Source organism: Eublepharis macularius, chromosome 2 (genome assembly GCF_028583425.1).
Source record: "Eublepharis macularius isolate TG4126 chromosome 2, MPM_Emac_v1.0, whole genome shotgun sequence".
Taxonomy (NCBI): Eukaryota; Metazoa; Chordata; class Lepidosauria; order Squamata; family Eublepharidae; genus Eublepharis; species Eublepharis macularius.
This window is the reverse complement of record NC_072791.1, coordinates 53,188,539-53,203,265: the sequence shown is the minus strand read 5'-3', so window position 1 is coordinate 53,203,265 and position 14,727 is coordinate 53,188,539. Positions and strand designations below refer to the sequence as shown.

General features: G+C 41.6%; 1 pseudogene; it reads left to right on the top strand.

Annotated features, from left to right (window-relative positions):
• Positions 1-8,657: 8,657 nt before the first annotated feature.
• Positions 8,658-13,451, top strand: LOC129323378 (zinc finger BED domain-containing protein 5-like; annotated as a pseudogene).
• The last annotated feature ends 1,276 nt before the right edge of the window (positions 13,452-14,727 follow it).

Sequence of the window (14,727 nt, the reverse complement as noted above, 5' to 3'; positions counted from 1 at the left end):
ACCCCAGCCGGGCGCAGCCTCCAGGTGCCACCCCAGCAGCGGCTCGCAGCTTGTGCGCCCAGCTGGGGTGCGTGGCGGCAGCAGCGGCGGCACGGAGCTGGCTGGCTGGCTGCAGCAGCAGCTGCAGCCAGCCACGCCAGCTCCGCTGCGTGCTCCTCTGCCCCAGCCGGGCGCAGAAGCCGTGAGCTGTTGCTGGGGTGGCGCACGGAGCAGCCTCCACGTGCCGCCCAGCAGCAGCTTGCAGCTTCTGTGCTTGGGGCTCCGCGAGCTGCCCAGCCCCCCTGCGGCGCATGATGATGTCTGCGATGATGTCATCACGCAGTCCGTGGCGTGCAGGTGCGCAGAGTGCGTGCGCATGCCGCCGCGGGTGCCAGAACCTCTTGCACCGGCCCTGGGGGTCCAAATCACCCCTCTGCAAAGAGCGGGAGTGGTCCCAGGCCCTGCGTGATGCCGTCACCTCCAGGAGTGACATCATTGTGCCATCCTGGGAGTGTGCCCAGGAGGCCTTGTCATGACTTATGAGACAAGGGCTCAGCAATGGCAAGGACTCCTCAGGAGAAGAGGAGCCCTGTGTAGCCAACCCTGAGTTAACAGAAGCCAACCAGCAGGAAAATGAGCTACAAGCTTTTCAGGATTCACAACAAACAGCTGGTGCAGAGCCACCAAGAACTTCCAGCTCTGATTCAGCAGATGAAACTCAGTTGGCCCTTCCTAGCCCTCCAGTATCACCTACACACTTAGAGCACAGCAGACAGAGGCTGAGAACACAGCTACAGGTGAGACAGCAAAGTGCATGCATCCTGGCCCAACACCAACTGCTAGCTGGTGATGGAGATGAGTAGTTGCAGGATTTCTCCTAAGCAGCTGGCTGCAAGCACGGTCCTTAGGCATGTGGCTATAAACCAGCCAAGAGAGGCTGTTAAGCGTAGATGCAACACTTATGATAATGGCTAAACCACTGACTGTGCCTTACCTGACTTCTGTAGCCCTGACCCTGGAGTGAATGACCCTGTTGTGCCTGACTCACGGGGCCCTGACCTTGGATTGAATGACACTGCCTTGCCTGACATGCCTACAAGCCAGTACAAGCCTGTTCCCCTGCCTCCCCCAACCACTGCCAGCCAGGTGAGTGGGGGGGGGTGGAGGGTGGGAACGAGGGATCCCCTGCCCTCACCGGGGGCCTGGGATCCCAAGTCACACACTCTCATCCTAACCTACCTCACAGGTTTGTTGTGGAGATAAGATGGAAGAGAGAAAAATCATGTAAGCCATCCTGGGTCCTCATTGGGAAGAAAGGTGGGGTGTAAGTGAAATAAACAAGACAGGCAGTTGGGCAGGCTTAAGGAAAGAGTCTTGTACTCTCTCTCAGTCAGCTTCAACCTAAAGTAAACTGTAATATATTTTCTAAACACAATTTATAGCTAACATTTTCTAAAACTAAGAGGATACTGTGGGGAAATTATAGTATTATTTCTTTTAATGCTGTATTATTTCTTTTAAATTTTACTCCCCACTACTTCAACCCCTGTTGAAGATGGACAAAGAGAAGTGATAGGCACAATTACCCTCTCTCTGCACACATGCAAATGTTCTGCTTTTCTGCCATAAAAGCTCATAAATGTCATTGGAACCATTATGAGATTTATAATTCACTTACTTTGAATCTGGATTGCATGTATGGATGGTCCAGGAGTACAAACAGCTTTAAAATTGCTTAATTAAAATACTGGGCAAAAGTGCAACTAAGCATGTGGTTTTGGTTTTAGTTGGCCATCAAGTAATTATTTACAAGGGAATTCCTGACAAATGAATACTCCATATTTAAAGTTGTTCATGCATATCCCATTGTCCACATGTTAAGCCAGGGTCCCTAAAAGACTCCTCTATTTATCACAGCATGTAGTCCTACATCATTGCACACAGATTTATAATAAATAAGTTGCCCATGTTTTCTTTACATCTATGTACAGTACCATAAGACTACACTCAGTACCAATATATTCATAAATGTATATGAAATGGAATCTACTATGTGGTAATTACTAGTTTTGTTCATGAGAGAGAATTTCATATGTATGTGTGAAATTATATTATTTTGACAGGCGCACTGGAACCATCTAATCCATTGTCCTCATTTAAGAAAGAATAACTAAACCATCATTTTTTGATATTGAGTATATAAAGACCAAAAGAAAAATGGCTGAAGGCACAGACATGGATCTGTCAAGATAATAAAATAAACAAACAGATGAGGCAGCTAGCAGTGACTGATCTGTGTCATCAGTAGTAACAAAGTGATGACAGGTAGCTATCATGTGATACCAGCCAGGTGATGTACTTCTCTGTAAATGTCAAGGACACCTGGGCTGGCACAATGGCCATTTCCAGATGGCTTACCTGAAGCCGCTCCATGCTGCAATGTTGTGGATCATGCTGGGGAAAACACGAAATATCGTGTTTTCTCGCGCAAGTTTTGCGTGACATCTTGCAAAACTCGTGCGAGAAAACGCGATATTTCACGTTTTCCCCGGCACGATCCACAACATTGCGGCATGGAGCGGCTTCAGGTAAGCCGTCTGGAAACGGCCAGTGAGTCAGCACTGTGTTGGGATAGGCTACTTACTAATATATAAGGATGCAGAGTCTTTTACTGTAAAGAGCTCCAGCTCTGCAGGTTGCTGGTGAAGCACTTTGTCAGCCAATGTAACATACCTGTAATGTATCCACCTGTAAATTGTATAATACACCATTTGTAATGAAGCTTGGTGTGTCGTGTCTTCTCTTGAACCCTGCCACTGAGGCCTGTGTAGCATAATCAGACCGCGACAGGATCCGCTGGAGCATTTCTGTGGGTGGAAAGATTTTTAGCTCTGGAGTGTGATTTTCTTGCCTCTTCCCTCATGAGCATTTTGGATTGCTGAGGAATGGGAAGGAGAGAGAGTTGTATTCCATGGGCAGAAAATACTCTGCCCTTGGAAATGTTCTAGTAGCTATAAGCCAGAGGACATGATTTTCATTCCCTTCAAACACTGGGAAAGGAGTCCCATAGGGAGTCTCTCAAAAAATTTCTACTCCCCTTTAGCAACGGCCACTGAGAGGGCATTCATTTCTTTATATGACAAGCATTTTAACCTCCCAATGTTTGTTTGTTCTTAGATTTCAGGTTTTTCTCAGGTTTATAGAAAACTGTCTTGTCTGGTCATGGCTCTAATCTCTGTATTTAAGTATCCACAGATAAGGCTATGTTGAGAATTAGATATATTGATGATATTTAGAGATATGGTGAGAATTCACCTTCTACAAGTTCTCAAATTACCATTTTGAAGATAGCACATTTTCTGTGTACATTTTGTTCACACAACTTCTAAATTCAGCCCCTAAATTTAGTGCCTCAAATAAGCAGATAAAGAAAAATATTCACATTTCTCTAAAGGTACCAATGAGTGATTATTACCCAAGCACTTCTACAGCAAATGAATAGACTGCATTGTTCCTCTTATGGCAAATTTAATGTGATGGTGGTGGGAAAACATTTACCTGTGAGACATGGCAAGTGCACAGCATATCATTTAAACCGGACTTTCAGCTTCTATGTGAGAAATATTAGAACACCTGAAATCAGGCCTTAGATAAATCACCTGACAAACTGTTCCTACACTGGAAATAACTTTTTTTATATATCAATGTAATCTTCTGTCACACTGCTGCTGTTACTTTTGAGATGATTTAGCCAGATTGAGAAATTTATCAAGTAGATTGTGTGCCTGGGAGAATTTCCAGAATTGTCTCTATTCTAATAAGCTTTTAAGCTTTTTAATCTTTCAATTGATATAAGAATGTCCATTTGAAGTAGGCCAAGTTTTTCTCTTCAACTAAAATGGAACCATACTACCTCCTTCCCATAAATCATTTTCATCCACACAGAGACAACGTTTCTTCTTGTAGAAAATTATAAGAATTGGGTTGTTTACTTTGTTATTCAATGAATATATAAGAATAAGAATATGTAAGAACTCTACTTGATCAACCAAATATCCACCTACTATAGCATCCTGTTTACCACAATGACTAGGCAGCTAGACGTTTCTAGTAACCCTGTCAGCAGGATATAAAGGCAATAGCCCATTCTTATTTCTGCCTCCCCCCACAGTGGCATAGTGCCTTTGAATATTTATTTACTTCATTTATACGTACCTCACCTTGCTCCCCAATGGAGACCCAAAGCAGCTGACATCATTCTCCTCTCCTCCATTTTATCCTCACAACAACCCTATGAGAGAGTATGACTGGCCCAAGGACACCCAGTGAGCTTCCATGGCAGAGTGGGGATTCAAACTCTGGTCTCTCGGATCCTAGACCAACACTCTAACCACTACATCACCACTGAATAGTAACTGTCATTGCTAATTGCTAATTATTAATAGACCTACCTTTCACAAATTTGTCATGTTCTCTTTTAATAAGAGCAAATGATCTAACCCATATTTTGGAAGCATGCTAAAATTTCAGTAGTAAAAATGTAATCTACATCCAAAATCCTTAGTTACAGGACTAACTATACTCAGAAACTCACTTTTGTAAAGGCAGCAGCAGGCTTCCCTTTACATAGCAATGCTTTGATCATTTACTCCTTCTCTTTTTTCCCTCTCTTTCCAAGTTCTTTCTTTTTGCTTTAATTCCCTTCTTCACATTTTTCCATATTTTTTCTATCAATTTGATATCTGACCCTCAAAGACTTAAAACAATCTCTATTAAAAGCAAATACTTGTATCAGAATAAACACCACTGAAACTGAATTTTTATTGTTCAGTAAATTCAAAGAAAGGTGTTCATACTGCTCTGAGAGAAGTTTCAAAAGTTAAGTAATCTAAACACAATGACATGGAACCAAAGAACCATATTTGTCCTAGTCTTTAGCTTTATTTGTATAAGTTTCTGCATGTTGCTGGGCAAATTGAGTTTGAGAGACACAACTGATTAGTGGCAGAAGTTTGGAATTTCAGTATTTGGTTTTAAAACAGAAATAAAAGTTATTGCCATAGAAAATATTGACAATTGAGGACTTCCGGATTGGAATCCATGAAGGTCTAACGCAGCTCTAAGAGCTGAGCTGTCCAGGCTGCTGTTTTGGAGGCTAGAGGGGCGAGGATTTGCCCGTAGCCAACTGTTCTCAGGCAGAGAACAGGCGTAGAACGCTCAAGAACCTGAGGGCGCGTTGAACTCGGGCGAGGGGGGGTCCTACGCAACGGACTCCCTCTTGTCCCTTGAGGTCCCACCCGAAGAGAGGTTTTGCCAAGATCTCTGCAGCAGTCTTGGAGCCAATTCGGTTGGCATAAGACCCTCATACCCAAGCTTCATACAGAGACAAGGGGATTTGAAGTGAATTGAATATTGAAACAGTGATTACAACCCGAGAAAACGACTAAGAAGGTAAAGATTACTATCTCTTGAAACGGGACTGAGTACTTTAAGAAGCAAAGTATTAAAGTGATTTTAAAAACTGCCGCAGATTGACTGTAACGAGGGGAAACTCCGGCAAGAAAATTTTTTTAATTTTCAGAATTCAGAATGTTCTGGCCACTGCTAAAATACCTACAGCTACAACCGCTCCTTGTAAAGGCTGTCCTTAGGGCTGCCAGCTCCAGGTTGGGAAATTCCTGGACATCTGGGGTGGTGAAACCTGGAGAAAGTGGGGTTTGGGGAGGGAAGGAACCTTGGCATTGCATAATTCCATAGAGTCCACCCCCCAAAGTAGCCATTTTCTCCAGGTGAACTGATCTCTGTGGCCTGGAGACCAGTTGTAATTCCAGGAGATCTCCAGCCACTACCTGGAGGCTGGCAACCCTAGCTGCCATGCTAGGTCAGACCTAGTGAACATCAACCAGATGCTTCTAGAAAGGACACAAGCACAACATAATAGTGAAAGCCAGTCCCTATAGTTTGCCCCAACCTCTGGTAAGTGTTGTGCTACGCCGGCCGTTTCCTATGCCATATCAACCCTCAAACCACTGGATCTAATGATGTATAATGGAAGTTCTAATAAATGTCATGCCAGTTCTCTAGGGTATATATTTGATAAAGTAACCGCATGGATTTATTACGTTCTGGTACTAATTATACTTTACCCCAGTACTACACAAGTTTTCATTGACTGGTTGTCATATCAGCTTCATACTGCTCATTTGTGGCCCTGTTCAACATGATGGTTGTTTCTGTAATATGGGGTTCTTATGAGAAGTGGAAAGGGAATAGTAGTAGTCAAGAGAGTTTTTGCACAATCATCTGTCTTTGAATATATAACAGAAGTACTCTAAGCATAATGGAGTGGTAGTTCACAATCTACTCATCTTAAAATTTCCAGTGGGATAGCCATGTTAGTCAGTTGCAGCCAAAAAACCAAAAAATCTCATGACTATTTAAAGACTAACACATTTATTGTGGCAATAAGATTTTTTGAGCCAGAGCCCACATCGTTGGCCACATTCCTGGTCTTAACTACATAATGTTAAAACAACAGTTTTAATATAATTATATACTGCCTTTGTTCAGTTTATTTAGGCCCACATTCCATGACCAAGAAGAATTGTATGTCCTACTTTAAAGATAACAAGAATTGAGACATGCAGTTATTATGTGATTTATTTAGAGTTGGAAATTATACCATATCCACATGGATCTCATTCTTGAGCTTTAATCATAAAAGCAAATCTACCAATATGAGCATGTCATAATGTTTGCTTGTTAAGATGAAGACATTATGAAAACCAGATTTCTTCTGTTCAGACAGACTACTTTTTTTAAACCTTTATTTGACTCTATCACCAAGACACTGGAAACATGGCAACCAACACAGCATGATGTCATGTTTTGCAAATTGTGTCTAATTTGAGCAGTAAGTTATGTCCATACTTCTGGTTCAACAAACTCTAAGTGACCTACTATAAACTTTTAAGCGATGCTTCTGTCCAGCCCAGCAGTTTCCAACATGATTGCAAAATTTCATGTAAACCTGTCTGCTTTGTTCTGCCATGTTTGTTCTTCCCTACTTTAGCTCTTGAGAAAAATAGTTTTTCAAGTAACTCTTCACTTAAAATGTTTCAGTAAAATTTTCCAGGATTTTATTTACTGACTACAAATTTAAAATAATTGATTAGGTAGACAAAATTGACAGAACAAAATGTAGAGATGTCTGGTTAGGAACCTCATATATCCCTTGTAAGGGACTAACATACCTAGATAGCCCTGAGAAAGTGACCTTCTGCAGCCTACTGTCACCCAAAACACATGTAGGCATTCCCACAAGCTTACACCCCAATAGTTTGAGGGAGATTAAAGACCTATGTATTCAGTAGCTTGCCCTACCTTGCACTTCTCCAAAGGAGTTGGAAAGAAATCCACCTCTAATAAACAATAGTGAACTTTATTGTCTAATAAGTGGATAGATCAAACAAAAAGAAAATGAAGACATCCATTAATCAGTGGCCATTCATAAATGCAATAATGACTATCTCAAGCCTTAAGTGTGATTATACCTTTATTTTACAGTAGTGTTCAGGATTTTCTCATGGTTTTTTTCCATTGGCTCTGGTGCCACACAGCTTTAGTTTATCCCCTGATTTCTGCATGCATTTTGTTTGCCTTTTGTTTTCACTTCATTTCCCTCTCCCACTTTTTTTCTGGTTCTTTTGAGATCTCTTTTACCCTGATCTCTTTCTGGAAACTGATTTTGAGTCTATTTTTTCCTCATACATAATATTTCTTTTGGTTTTGCTTGCCCCACCCACTCTTTGATGACTGGACATTCATAATCATTGCATTATTGCCCCTCCCACCATCCTTTTCCCCCTTCCTGGTTTCATTTTCTATCTTTTTTAAATCATCAATTTCATGTCACTATACTGACCTACCATTGTAATAATAGGTATAGAAGGTTCTCTAAAAGAGCAAGTCTCTAACCCATTCTATTGCAGAACATGCATTTTCCTTACATCTCCACAAGGTAAGGGACTAGAGACTTACTTTTTTAAAAAATTAAAAACTGAGAATTCAGAAAACTGCTGCATCTATTATTACAATGGTAGGTCGATACCGTGATATGAAAATGATGATTTTTTAAAAAAAAAATTGCAAAAGCCCTGTGGGCCCAGTGGAGGGAGGGGTGGCCACTTCGGACACCAGAAAAAGCAGCACAGTTTAAGAAGCACATCACCACTGCTGCTCTGGGCTCCATCCCAACAAAGCTCAGTTTGCCTGCTGATGCTGTCCTCTGCTGCTGGCTCTGGGTCAGCCTGGGTGAAGCTCTCCAGTTTGGACTGCAGGAGCAGGGAACTTAGGTATGGGTGGAGAAGCTGCTCCCCTTTTAGGCTTCCCCATGCAAAAACTGCCAGTGTGTCCATTTTTTATCTTCCAAAAAAAATTAGACATATCAATATAGCAATATAAGCATGTGCTAAAAATAAAAAGGAGATGCTGTAACGTCACCAATGACACCACCAATGATGACGGCATACTCACTTGAAAATCCTAATTATTTAATTAACTTGCAGAACAAAATAAACTGACTCCACAACTGTAGGAAGGGCAGACATGTGGAAGGACCATACCCCAACCAATTCCAATGCTTTTGGATTGACCTCTAAGAAAATCAGGAATAAATCATGTACAGAAAAGCCATCTCATCTTCCCCTAATTACCTTCTGAAGGACCCAGTCAAGGGAGCCGAGTATGTGCTAGGTCCTGGTGGGAACCAATAGAAAAGAGCTACTGAGATATGAAAGAGAGAGAGATGTAAGCAGCAGTTGATGGGACTGGAAAGCACCTGAAACAGTCTTGAAGGGTCAGATGTTGTAGATGATGGGAGTTGAGCTTGGGGGTGGGGAGTTGCTGGGTTGCAGAAGTGCCTAGCAGTAACATCAGAAAAGTATAAGCTGAGTAAGAACAGTTACAGAACACCTACCTTAAATAAATAGTAACTGCTCAAATTACCCTGTACTTCCTTTAAACCCCCAAACATACTTGTAGGTAATAGCTAAAGGATAATTTTTTCTCACAATGACATAAACATCACAAGGATTGTACTAATTTTGAAAAATCCATCAGGGCAGTTGGAGGAATCATGGATGGCCCAACTTGGCAGCTCAGGTAAAAGGAGTTTGGAGCCCGAACATTTTTAGTGCGCAGTGCACTCTAGATACTGCTGGTTTTTTTTAACACCTATGTTCTATTTTTAAAAGCTCTAATTTTTTTAAATGGAAATTGTTATCTGCTTAAAAAAAAAAACCTTAGCTGGGATGAATCAGATGGCTAGGATCCTGTGATGGTCACTCACAAATACAACATCAGCATGGATTGGTCAGAGAGTGTGTGTGGTCTGGGTCCTCGGCATTTGATCTTAACAACATTCTTCTGTGCACTTTGCATCCTCACAAATGCAGTAGAAAATGCAGAGTAAAAAAATAATTACTTTCAACTGAGTACAAAAAGAAAAAAACCTCACATAATCATTAATAGGAAAAGAAGGGTATGCAGGTTCTTGCAAGGATTGGCCCTGGTGTTGTTTGATGTTTTTTATCATCATCTTACGGTGCGGGGGTACAAAAGTGAGTTTGTCAAATGTTCAGATGACAATAAATAATGTGACTGCAAACACTAGAGAACAGTTAATGGCCAGTGTCCACATGAGGTGGCCAGCTGGATATGTTTACCCCATATTGATTTAAAAGGCATAGAGTGAGCTCAGTGGAATTCAAAAGGATGCCTAAGAACTGTTTTTCAAATTGTTTTCTCAGGGATCTGGTGGCATTTCTGAAGAATTTTTTCCTTAAGGGTGATACTTTGTACGCCAATATCAACAACAACAGGAAGGGGAAATAGCTCTTTGAAGTAAATAAGAACAGGTACTCTTTCTACCATACATTCTAATTTTTGAAAGTCTAAATTAAACAGTTCATCAACAGTCTGAGGAGAGACTTCAGCTTCCTGCTTCCTCTTCTGACTGTTCAAGTCCATTTAATTAGCCTTACCTCAGTAAGCTAACATAACAAATCTTTTCAGAAGCTTCATATTAACATTTAAAGCAAACTGCTGTGTATTTCAAATACAAGTCACATTCCAAGTACCTGGCGTTGTGCAACCAGAAACTCTATACTTTAGTCAACCTTTCCTATGTCCAAGCAGAACTTTCTTCTCAGCCTTCTGCAGAAGCCAAGAACCCCATGCATTATACAAAGTCACATATTCTAAATGGAAATTTATAATAAGCTCCAGTTGCCAAAGCCAATTCTCCAACTAGTTAAAATATACAGGCAAAAATGAAACAACCACCATCACCCCACACCCCAAATATTTTCTAGGTTAGAACTTAACACATTCCTATGATGTAGAATAGAGATGTGGTTATCTATTTCAGTACTCTAAAACTACTATAATGTTTCTATTGTTGAGGAAGAAAAGCTTTCATCTGATTTCTTTGAATTTGTGGTATATTTAAAACACTGCTACAAATAGTTTCTTCTGCTTTTCAAACTCGCATTTATTTTATGTAAAAATAAGTTTTTCATTCATCAGATGGAATTTTAATCATGTAAGGTCCAACTGTACAAATAACAAATGTTTTAAATGGGGAACCATTATTATAGTATCACCATTAACTTAAAGCAGTATGCTGGCAACTCAAACACATTGGACAAGAACCAGAACCTGCAGCAGATCCTTCCACTATCGCTGCAGCTGAAGCTTCACCGACGCTGCCACTTTCTCCAGAGCAGCTTCCCGGGAGCAGGCAGCCCGCAGGACACCCTGGGAAAAAGTAGCAGCTGCCTGCCCCCAAACGAAGCCCTCTTGTGGCTCTTTAGGCAGCGATTCTAACAGAGAGGGGAAGGATCACTCGGACTTCACTTCCCAGGTAACCTTGCGAGAAAAATCTAGTGTTCTCCATGTGAAGAAAGTCACTTGTAACTTTGCTCTGAGTTCCACAGTGGAGCTCAACTCACAGAATAGAAGTTTTCTGCTCTTCTGCATCATACTAAGTGCACTGAAATGTTGCCCCTTGGAGTTAGGGGAACTTTTCACCAGCTGAAACTGTTTGAGTCCAACCCATAGGTAGGATTAAATCCTGTTTAGCCATACAATTCACTGGTTGGACCAGTCACTCTTTCATGGCCTAACAGTACCATAACTGAAACCATACATAAAAGAAACCATGAAGATTTGAAACTGATGGGTTCTACTAAGAATAATTGGTACATATACGCACCTTGAAAAATGTTTGGCATTTGCTATTAATGATATAAACCATTTCTGTTGAAATCAACAGGAAATTAGTAGCACCTATAAGACTAACAAAATTTGTGGAAGGGATGAGCTTTCGTTTGAGTCACAGCTCTGAAGAAGTGAGCTGTGACTCACAAAAGCTCATACTCTACGGCAAATTTTGTCTTATCGGTGCTACTGGACTCTTGCTCTTTTCTACTCCTATAGACAGATTAACACAGCTACCCATTTTGAACATCCTATCCTAATGGCTGCCTTGGTCAATTAGGGGCAGGGGGGCATGAGGTTTATTTGGCCTGAGCCTCAAGGTCAGGCAGGGGCTCAGATTTAGAGACTTGTTGGGGGGGGGTTGGCATTTGCTAGTTTTACAACTTGTCTCTCTTTTTTAATGCCTTATTTTGTTTTAATGTATAATTTTAATTTTTTTTAATTAAGGTCAGGTATCTCATAAGCTGGAAGTGGCTCAAGCCTTTCTGAACTTCTGATAGGGCTTGGCTGTAGCTTTGGGACCAATTCAACAGCTTGGATAAGAAAAGCAGTCTGCTTTTTATATTTAGTGCAGATCCTGTTATGAGAGCCAGGTAGGCGGCATTGATATATGCCTTTCCCTCTTCTCTCATGCACTTGATTTGGTCAAATATTCCCTTCCGTCAGTCCTCTACTTTTTTCCCTAAGCCGCTGTTTCCCAAAGTATGGGTTGGGACCCACTGGTGGGTCGCGAGCGGATATTGGGTGGGCCCTGAAACTGGTAGGGTGACAGTCGCAACACGTTGGCCAGGCCGTGTCGTTTGGCCAGCAGCCGAACGGTTACTAATAATTTAATTTCTCGCGGTGTGGTGCGGAGTGTGATCGTTCGTCATGGGCGCGGGGCCGGGGCGGGGCGGCCGAAGGCGACTCATGAGCCCGAGCGTCAGTCGTCACTGTAGTATTCATCGTCGCATATTGTGTGTTTATTATCTTCTTAAAACTAAATAATGGGCAAGTGGTTGAAACGGATAGCAAAAAGTATGCCACCAGCGGCGGATTGTGTACAGAGCAATGAAAAAATAGAAGACGTTATTTCGGATGACAAAAGTGACACTGAGCCTGACCTACTAGCTCCCTCTCTACGAGTTCACATGAAACAAAACGTCGAAAAGTTGTGAGAAAATATGATGTCGAATACCTGAAACTAGGAGTCACGTGGAATCAAGTTATGGTGGATCCATGCCCTCAATGCGTTATTTGCTGCGAAATATTGGCGAATGAAAGTATGCATCCAAGTAAGTTGACACATCATATAGAAACGAAACATTCCCATTTAAAAAATAAGCCTGTGGATTTTTTTCAAAGAAAATTATTGGATATGAAATCTTCAAAGAATATTGTTTCACATTTCATAAATATTAATGAAAATGCTACTTATGCCTCATATCTTATTAGCTTAAGAATCACCTGAGCAGGTAAACCTCATACCATTGGCGAGAATTTAGTGTTGCCATCGATTAAAGATGCTGTTGGAGTGATGTTCGGAGAAAAAGAAGTGAAGGAAATCGAACGTATACCACTTTCCAATAATACTGTTGCACGAAGAATTGACGAGATGTCCGAATGGGCAGAGGATGAGTTAATCCACAGAGTAGTTGGTAGTAAATATTTTACACTACAACTGGATGAGTGTACCGATGTGCAAAGCCTATCTCAGTTACTTGTTTTCGTGCGTTATATATGGCAAAACAACACGCATGAAGATATCTTGTTCTGCAAACCAATTATTCGTGGAACAGCCGACTAAATTTTCAAAGAAATTGATTCTTATACAAAAGAAAAAGGGTTGGAATGGAAGAACTGTGTCAGCATATGCACTGATGGAGCTCGAGCTATGTGCGGCAAAAATAGCAGTGTGGTCACGAGGGTTCTTGAACGAAGTCCCAGTGCTTTGTGGACACACTGTAGCCTTCATAGAGAAGCACTGGCTTCAAAACCATTGCCTGATGATTTAAAAACAGTATTAAATACCGCTGTGAAAATTGTAAATTATATTAAAACAAGACCCTTACAAACATTTATTTCAATAGCTGTGCGAAGAGATGGGTAGTCTCCATAAATCTCTTCTGCATACAGAGGTACGTTGGTTATCCAGAGGGAAAGTACTGACAAGATTAGTGGAATTACGCAATGAAGTTACAGTTTACCTGGAAGGAAAACATGAGTATCTTGAATCTCTACTGGACGAAGAATTCATCCTCAAGCTCACATACATGGCAGATATTTTCTCAAAGTTAAACGAACTCAATTTGTACCTGCAAGGATCAGACGGATCCAACATTTTTGCAGTTCACGATAAAATTCGAGCGTTCATGAAAAAACTTATGTTGTGGAAGAGATGTATCGAGGAAGGCAAGTATGATTGTTTTGAAACATTTGAAACTTTCATTATAGAAAACGAAGTGCAGCCAGATATCAATGGTACATTTCGCACTCGGTTTTTAGAGCGCGTTTGTACCTGTTCCACATCCCATGTTTGCAAGGTTTTCACACTTAAAAGCAGTCATGGGATGCAGTCCCGCTTTTTGTCCGCTGTATCCCTGATTTTTCCCCCTGCGGACATACCCCGATGTTTTTTTAAGTTCGCTGCCGACTGGCAGCTGGCCCGCATTTTGCTAATGTGAACACTTTTGCCTCCTTTTTGCTTCTCTCCCCCCCCTTTTCCCTGGGAGCTGATTGGTTTGTGCAGAATTAACCACTCCCACCCTCCTCAGCTCTCTGAACTCCTTGTCCACCACTTTTTTTAGTAAAGCGAGCTGAGGGTCATAAGGCTGCTTCTTCGTTGGTTTCCTTCCTCCCGGTATGCATGCTGTTTTATTTTTTTTCAAAAGCCAGGAATGATTCCTAAGCTTGCTGCTAATTCCCTGCTAGCTTTAAAATCAAGGAAAGTGTTAAATAGCTGCTTTCTCCTTCCTCCCTTAGGGTATGCACACACATTCTTTTTTTTTTTAAAGACAAGAATGGGTTGCAACGTTGTAATGTTCCTGCACTTTCTTCCTGGCTTTAAAAGCCAGGAAAGGATTAAATGGCTGCTTTCCCCTCCCTCCCAGGCATGTTTCAGACTTTGCCAAAGAGGGGGAAAAAACCCAAGCATTTTGCACAGCCCTTTGGAAACAAGCCTCTGCTTCCTGGGAGGAGATTAATCGGCAGCATTTTAACCCTTTCCTGGCTTGATTTAAAAAAATGAGAGTGGTACATGTTTCCCCCCAGAACTCTGCCACCAATTGCCTCTCCGGTGGGCAGGGGACAGCCCAATCAGCAAAAAGGGGGGAAGGGTTCCAACATTGCAACGTTAGTATGCATGCTGAATTTTTTTAAAAAAAGTGACGTGAATTGCAAGGCCCCAAAAGCCCAAAATTGCACCGAGGTTTTGAAATGAAGCACAGACACCAAATCAAAATTGCAGTGGACAGTGTGAAATGAACAGGT